Below are 9086 nucleotides of genomic sequence, written 5' to 3'. Positions count from 1 at the left end.
CTGGCCGTGCTGCTCCTCCAGTTTCAACTGTTCTGCCTGCCTGCGGCTATGGAACCCTGGCCTGTTCACCGGGCGTGCTACCTGTCCCAGACCTGCTGTTTTCAACTCTCTAGAGATAGCAGGAGCGGTAGAGATACTCTTAATGACCGGCTATGAAAAGCCAACTGACATTTACTCCTGAGATGCTGACTTGCTGCACACTCGACAACTACTGTGCTTATTATTATTTGACCATGCTGGTCATTTATGAACATTTGAACATCTTGGCCATGTTCTGTTATAATCTCCACCTGGCATAGCCAGAAGAGGACTGGCCACCCCTAATAGCCTGGTTCCTCTTTAGGTTTTTTCCTAGGTTTTGGCCTTTCTAGGGAGTTTTTCCTAGCCACCGTGCTTCTACACCTGCATTGCTTGCTGTTTGGGGTTTTAGGCTGGGTTTCTGTACAGCACTTTGAGATATCAACTGATGTAAGAAGGGCTATATAAATAAATGTGATTTGATTTTGAAATAATTAAATTTTCAAAATTTCTAAAAACTGTTTTCCATTCGTCATTATGGGGTATTGTGTAGATTGCTTAGGATTTTTTAATTTTTTATTTTATAATAAGGCATGTAGGCAGGTAACAAAATGTGGAAAAAGTCAAGGGGTCTGAATACTTTCCGAAGGCACTGTATGTTATGTCAAGAGAGAGGCTAGCATTTGACTGTTTTTACAGAGGTCTCTGTTGGGTGTGACCATTTGTGGTAATAAATCATTTGTGATCATACACAATACTTTGGCACTGTTTCCCCTCTCACCTCACCTTTCCTCTCCAGTCTCAGAGTGAGTCACGACTCCTTGAGCCAAACCCTCCATTCCCTCTCTTCCCGCCAACGAATCCCTTGCCCTTGCCCTTGTCATTGCCATGGAAACCTTGAGAAATACATTATGGACTCCCTCACTCTCTTGAAATAGATCCAAGTGTGTGAGCTGTGTGACTGGAATGTCCACAGACTGTTAAACTGTTTTACATACCATGAACAAAGCATGTGAGTGACAATATTGACACACTGTTGTCAATGCAAGAGCCATATACAAATCTTGAAATATATTCATTGAAGCACCTTAGAATTTATTTTTGGGCACTTACTACCTTTTCAGATTAGCATGGGATGTGGTTATCAGTTGACCCTATTGCTTTCAAAACAGTTGACCTATTCATTCCAAACTTGCATCAGAACGTGCTCTACTTAAGCAATAAGGCACGAGGGGGTGTGGAATATGGCCAATGTACCACGGCTGAGGGCTGTTCTTAGCACGACAGATCGTGGAGTGCCTGGACACAGCCCTTAGCAGTGGTATATTGGCCATACACCACAAACCCCCGAGGTGCCTTATTGCTATTATAATCTTGTTATCAATGTAATTAGAGCAGTAAAAATACATGATTTGTCATACCCATGGTATACGTTCTGATATACCACGGCTGTCAGCCAATCAGCATTCAGGGCTCTAACCACCCAGTTTGTAATAATCAATTTATCACCTGATCTAATCACCTTTCACCTTATTTGGCCTCAAAAGTGTCAGTGAAGTATTTATGACCACTCCTTTCTAATCTGTACATCAGGGAACAACACAGAGGATCCCTTTTCTACAGTCTGAAGAATCTCTGTCCCTCCCCGTGCAGTGCGCACACTATGATGATTACTTCATCAACTGTGTTTACCTCAGTTGTCTTAGGCTGGTATCTATTAGATAACCTCCTAGCTACAGGCTTACTGAAGAGTTCATCTCTCGGGATTGATTCTCGTGGACAGATGACACGGCAAGAATCTGTCAAGGCTCATGTAGAATTATGTGATTACGAGCAGCTGTAGTTGCTAGTTTTTCGTTTTTGCCATTGATTATTTGGATGAATCGGGATTGGGTGAAGGCAGTGCTTAAACTGGTGCAGTTATTTTCAAGCCATTGTGCAGATGATAAACGGTTTCCAAGGGTTTGTCCGAGAGTTTCCATTTGCGAGGAAGGAGACTTCACTTCCTTCCTTTGCACAAAGGTAATCACAATTGTTAATGGCATTCCAGCCAGAAGTTAAAGAGGAAATGACAATCTTTCGCAAGCATATTTGACTTCTGGCTAACCGAGATTACTGAAGAATCATCTAATTTGAAATCATGTAAAGTGGTCGTTTTACATACAGACCACTTTACAGAGAGATCATGTGGGCATTCAAGCTTTGTATGCAGTCAGCTCTGGGTAAAAGGGCAGTAAGAAATATCTCTCTCAACCTTTGACCCCCACAGAGGACCCAGAAAGGGTGTGTCTAGATCTGGGTGTGTCTGTGTATGTTGTGGAACTTGTGCAACTCCCTCAGGTCATAAATGCTTTAATCCAATGAATTGTTTTAGAATAAGGGGGTGGAGATTGAATCTCATTACCAGAAATATGAGCAAAATAGGTGTTGACAAATTTATGAGGATTTATTCAGTTGTGGTGCTTTCACAAACATTTTTCTTTATTGAGGACATCAGATGCTCTGTGGTGAAATATCAGTTCCAAGCAAAACCCAGACCACTTTCAATGTGCAAACACAACCATAATAGATTGATGTCAATATGGTGTTTATGTTTTGTTCGACTGTTGTTAAACTATTGTTCAATTATTGTCATGTTTATTGTTGGTACTCAAGTAGCCATCGCTGACAATACATGTGCATGACCTAAGAGTTGTAAGGCCATTGTAAAGCAATTGCTCTGCACCATACTTCAAACTGCTGAAATGCGACCCCGTCTCTAAAATTGCACATACCCTTTTCTTACTGCACTTTCACCCATTTGTCTGGTTCTTAGATCCTGTTTGGAGACATAAGGTTAACCACATCCCCAACCTCAAGTTAAGGAAATAAATAACATGTGTATCAATGGAAAAGCATGGTCCTACAGCGCTGAGCCCGCTTGAACATGGCCTGCAAAATGGGTTTTTAACTCCAGTTTTGCTAAAACATTCTCTTTCTCTCTCCCATGCGGGAGCATTTTCTGTTCAGTGAAAACAGACTCTTTATGTGAAAGATGTGTGTGGGGCTTTTGTTTGCTGCAATTTCTGCTGGTCTTTGAGGATCTTTCTTTCACTTTCATGAAACTCTGTGCTGTCCTGCAGTGATCCTTTTCTAAGGGCTTTTCCTCTCACTGCCTTCGCTGCCACACCCACTGTCGTTATGGCAACAGTGTTACCACAGATCACTGATGACTTTGCCAGATACTCTTGCCATACTCTTGCCATGGAAAGTTGAGGGATGTTGCCATGGATACTGGGATAAGTATAGCCATACAATGTGTTATCACTTGTGAGGATATACCGCAAAACTGCATGCATAGTGCATCATTTGTGACTAAAGTTTGCTTGACGATTTGAACAGTGCAAACTCATTCAAAGACATACAAATGCATGCAGCAAGGAAATGCCTGCAAATACAAAAATTGTAGTTCACCAACAAATGTAAATATTGACAGTACATCCTCCTGGCACACTTTCTATGCAGGAACACCTCCCCTTCCCATTAGACTAAACACACCTGTAGTCTACAGTTTGTGATTTTCTAGCCATCAGGTTTATGTAGTAAAATATTAAAGAAGTATGAATTGTAGTCCACTTCCTATTCCCTGTCCTTAATCAAACTCATTGATTTAGTTTATGTGTCTGTTATCATTTTTTATTTATTTATTTTTTACATCTGGCAACAAAACATGGAGCTCTACAAAGGTAATCAACCAACTCTTCATTATCATCAATCCATTTCATCACATAATAAAAACATGATCTCAAATGTGAAAGTTGTATTCCAACCTCCTGATGCAAAAACAATAAGTAGTTCAGACCACAAATCATCATCTCAGAGCTGCCCAGACATATAATTCAGTAGGAGTTCAATAGGACTGGTTACAAAATCTGATTTTTCTATTGGATTCTATCCTATAGGATTTCTTTTTATAGGATCATATGCGATTCCAATACAAGAATCCAGACGGGTTCCAAAATCTGCTAGGATTTTTCTACTAGGGATCTACCAGATATCATGAAAAAAGGTATTGACTTGCCTATAGAGAGGCAAATATACTACTGTTTAAAAGTTTGGGGCCACTTAGAAATGTCCTTGTTTTTGAAAGAAAATCATATTTTTTGTCCACTAAAATAACATTAAATTGATCAGAAATACAGTGTAGACATTATTAATGTTGTAAATGACTATTATAGCTGGAAACGGCAGATTTTTAATGGAATATCTACATAGGTGTACAGAGGCCCATTATCAGCAACCATCACTCCTGTGTTCCAATGGTACGTTGTGTTAGCGAATTCAAGTTTATAATTTTAAAGGGCTAATTGATCATTAGAAAACCCTTTTGCAATTATGTTAGCACAGCTGAAAAATGTTGTTCTGATTAAAGAAGCAATAAAACTGGCCTTCTTTAGACTAGTTGAGTATCTGGAGCATCAGCATTTGTGGGTTTGATTACAGGCTCAAAATGGCCAGAAACAAAGAACTTTCATCTGTAACTCATCAGTTTATTCTTGTTCTGAGAAATGAAGGCTATTCCATGTGAGAAATTGCCAAGAAATTGAAGATCTCGAACAAACTGTGTACTACTCCCTTCACAGAACAGCTCAAACTGGCTCTAACCAGAATAGACAGAGGAGTGGGAGGCCACGGTGCACAACTGAGCAAGAGGATAAGTACATTAGAGTGTCAGATCTCAGATTGGCCAATAAAAAGAAAATATTAAGATGGGCAAAAGAGCACAGACACTGGACAGAGGAAGATTGGAAAAAAGTGTAATGGACAGAAGAATCTACCTTTGGTGTTCGGATCACAAAAAAGAACATTTGTGAGATGCATACAAAATGAAAAGATGAAAGGAGTGCTTGACAATTACATATTGATAATTGCCACCTTGTCCAACAGAGATTTACATGGTAATCAAAACATCATGCCAGGGTTAGCCTACATGAAACACAGCCCTTATTTTAAGTGCTTCTAAAATTCTCTATGGGAAAAATTAATGGTGGAAAAACTATTGGAACCATTCCCCTGTTTGACCGCTAGGTTTAATTTTATGGTTATTATGACACCTCCACTGTGGGGCTCTTTTGGCATCTGATTGGGGTGATAAAATCCTACAAAACCTATATGATAGATGTACTTTTAATACCATCTGTCTGAATATTTCAAGACATGGCACATGAGGGTGCAGTGAGATAGATACCTGATTGGGTTAGAGGATACTTTTCTCATCAATCAGCTTGAAAAAGTACACTTAAAAATTGGAAGTCAACCAATCCTCTATCATTAACAATGTTGAATGTGTGTGGTTGACAGAAATGAAAAAGGTGCCCTTTGAGGCCATGTGGTGGAGAGTGGCTGTGTGAGCAGGTGGGTCTTGGCAGGGGTGATGTTGTGGATGTTTGTGTGCGTCTGTATGTAGTCGTTTGTATGTAGATTTTTTATTTTGTAAAATAATATATATATATATATATATATATATATATATATATATACACAGTGCCAGTCAAAAGTATGGACACACCTACTCATTCAAGGATTTTTCTTTATTTTTACTATTTTCTACATTGTAGAATAATAGTGAAGACATCAAAACTATGAAATAACACACATTTCTGTTTGAAAAGACTGATATTTCTGCCTGTTTTTGTGGGATGGAGTTTGTGACATCACCAGGTGGCAAATTAGTTAATAGACCAATAAGAAAGAGAGTTCCAAAACTTTCTGCTTTGCTAGCAAAATTATTGCTTGAGAAACTGCTCTATGCAAAGAAACTATTTTTGTTTCTTTTTGACCGTTGTTTTCTATTACAATCACAGTAAGCTACTTAATTGTAACCCAGGAATAATTTGATGTTGAGATTAAAAACTGCTGTATTGGACCTTTAAGGAAGAGTGTTCAAGTAAAACCTACATCAAGGCCCTCAAGATGTGGAAAACGTTCAATGTTATACAATCACAAAATTGACTCATATTGTCAATTTTATAAACCACTTTTCCACTGGTAGTGTATTTTCTTCCAAAATGTATACAAGGATTCTCACAAAATGAGCAACATGCTTATTAGTCATCGTGAGGAGGGCTCTTCGAGAACATTAAGGTGAACAGATGTGGTTTATCCATAAACTGTAAGGGTTTATCACTGACTTTCAATACAGCTTATTGCATTACTGTGGTTAAAGTAACCTCATTTGAAGTTAGGAGGATAAGTTCTATGTTAAATAAATGGAAATGTAATTCTCCCCAGAGAGCATCAAATGTTGAAGTTTTACTTCCAGAAGCCTGTGGGACATTGAAAAGAAAAGCATAGTGGATGACTTTGGCTTCAAGCCTTGGATAGCATAAAGAGTATTTGACCGATCCCTCCAACTTTATTTCATAATAAATCACTATGCACTGACAGATCACTTTGGATGTTGGGTGTGTATGTGTCTGGGGTTGTGAATGGGGGCAGGTGCACTGCTGGCGAGTGTGCATATGTGTGTGTATCAACAACGTGGTCTTAGGGCAATTCGTATTATTCTGTATGTAAATCTGTGACACTCCATTTAGTATGATAAATTACTTTACGTTCGGTTACATTATGAATAGAATACCTATCATACATATGGATTATAGGACATAGTGTCATACTTCTTACCCGTTCGCACAATAGTATATGAATTGGCTGAAGTAACTAATATAAATCTTGGAGGACGTATAGTATTATATGTCTTTCTCTGAGACCAGGTTGCTTGTTGCGCTGTAACAACAAAGGAGAACTGCAGGGTGTATTTACGTTGGAGCTCAGGGGAACTAACGGCAAATGTTAGGATCATTTACGTAAAAGGTTAGGAGAACTAAAATGACAAAGATTAGGTGAATTTAGGTAGCAGGTTAGGTGAATTGTGTTACATTTTAGAAGTAGGGTTAGGGGGAAGGGTTAGCTGAAATGCTACATGATACGTAAAGTGTGTTTCGTATGCCTCTGAGACCAGCCTGGTATCAAAGAGGTACAATAATCTTTTCAACAGGACTCTAAAATGTCCTATCAGTCTTGACAGTTGCACCTTTTCTTATCGCTGAGCTAGTCCATTACTCATAGTGGTGATGCTCACAGACGTGTGAGAGATTCATTCATAAAAACAGCCGGTCTGTGAAGTAATCATAGGGTACAGTAGCTACCGTGAGATATCTTCTACAGACATGACTCACACATTGCACCTATCATGATGAAGGACAGTTGCCGAATCCCTTGGCACCTTGATATATATAGACATGGGAGGTGATATCTCTCTGTCTCTGGCTTCCCCACTACCTTCATTGCTTCCTACCCACCCACCCACACACACACCTACTCACCCTAAGACCCTGACTATGAGACATACCCTACCATATAGTTGTTGTAAAATGTGCAGGTTCAGATTACAGGTTTCCGGAATGAGTGTTTCCCAACACTGTGTGTACTTACGCACATACAAACAAAGACATACACTCTTGTCACCCATCGAGATTGTCTCACCACAATCCCATATTGAATCTGTGGGTGACAGTTGAGTGGCTGTGTCTTTAGCCTTTGGTCGTTACTAGTCACACTTTCTGTCTGTGAGGCACAGTCAACATGTGGTTGCCAATAGGTACATCTAGAAGACATGATTATAATTATACATTGTAATCCAGTAAATCATGTCTTGAAGCTGATGTCCCTGTAAAATGCTCAGAATCACATTCCAGAGAGATTAGCAGCATGTATTTTACAGTTCAATGTCATAATTAAAGACAACAGAAATTGATCAGAATACATTTTGTCTCAATGTTGAAATGAATGCACTGCATATTAGTCCGTGTTTTACGTTGTAGTTTGAGTAAATAAAGCAGGGAGGTGATGTTAGCTGGGGCGTATGCTTTCCAGCTAAATGATATTATAAGTATAATATGTGACCTCATGAGCTTGACATTTTTATTTGAGTTTTATTTCACCTTTTTTTAACCAGGAAGGATAGTTGAGAACAAGTTCTCATTTACAACTGCAACCTGGCCAAGATAAAGCAAAGCAGTGCGACACAAACAACAACACAGAGTTACATATGGAATAAACAAACATGCAGTCAATAATACAATAGAAAATGTCTATATACAGTGTGTGCAAATGAGGTAGGATAAGGGAGGTAAGGCAATAAATAGGCCATAGTGGCAAAATAATTACAATATAGCAGTTAAACACTGGAGTGATAAATGTGCAGAAGATGAGTGTGCAAGTAGAGATACTGGGGCACAAATTAGCAAAATAAATCAAATAAATAACAGTATGGGGGATAAGGTAGTTGGATGGGCTATTTACAGATGGGCTATGTACAGGTGCGGTGATCTGAGAGCTGCTCGGACAGCAGGTGCTTAAAGTTTGTGAGGGAGATATGAGTCTCCAGCTTCAATGATTTTTGCAGTTAGTTCCAGTCATTGGCAGCAGAGAACTGGAAGGAAAGGCGGCCAAAGGAAGAATTGGCTATGGGGGTTTGTACAGTGCCTTGCGAAAGTATTCGGCCCCCTTGAACTTTGCGACCTTTTGCCACATTTCAGGCTTCAAACATAAAAAACAGTATTTTTTTGTGAAGAATCAACAACAAGTGGGACACAATCATGAAGTGGAACGACATTTATTGGATATTTCAAACTTTTTTAACAAATCAAAAACTGAAAAATTGGGCGTGCAAAATTATTCAGCCCCCTTAAGTTAATACTTTGTAGCTCCACCTTTTGCTGCGATTACAGCTGTAAGTCGCTTGGGGTATGTCTCTATCAGTTTTGCACATCGAGAGACTGAAATTTTTTCCCATTCCTCCTTGCAAAACAGCTCGAGCTCAGTGAGGTTGGATGGAGAGCATTTGTGAACAGCAGTTTTCAGTTCTTTCCACAGATTCTCGATTGGATTCAGGTCTGGACTTTGACTTGGCCATTCTAACACCTGGATATGTTTATTTTTGAACCATTCCATTGTAGATTTTGCTTTATGTTTTGGATCATTGTCTTGTTGGAAGACAAATCTCCGTCCCAGTCTCAGGTCTTTTG

This window comes from Oncorhynchus mykiss, chromosome 16, assembly GCF_013265735.2.
Source record: "Oncorhynchus mykiss isolate Arlee chromosome 16, USDA_OmykA_1.1, whole genome shotgun sequence".
Lineage (NCBI taxonomy): Eukaryota > Metazoa > Chordata > Actinopteri > Salmoniformes > Salmonidae > Oncorhynchus > Oncorhynchus mykiss.
The sequence above is the reverse complement of the archived record's forward strand: the minus strand, read 5'-3'. Positions refer to the sequence as shown.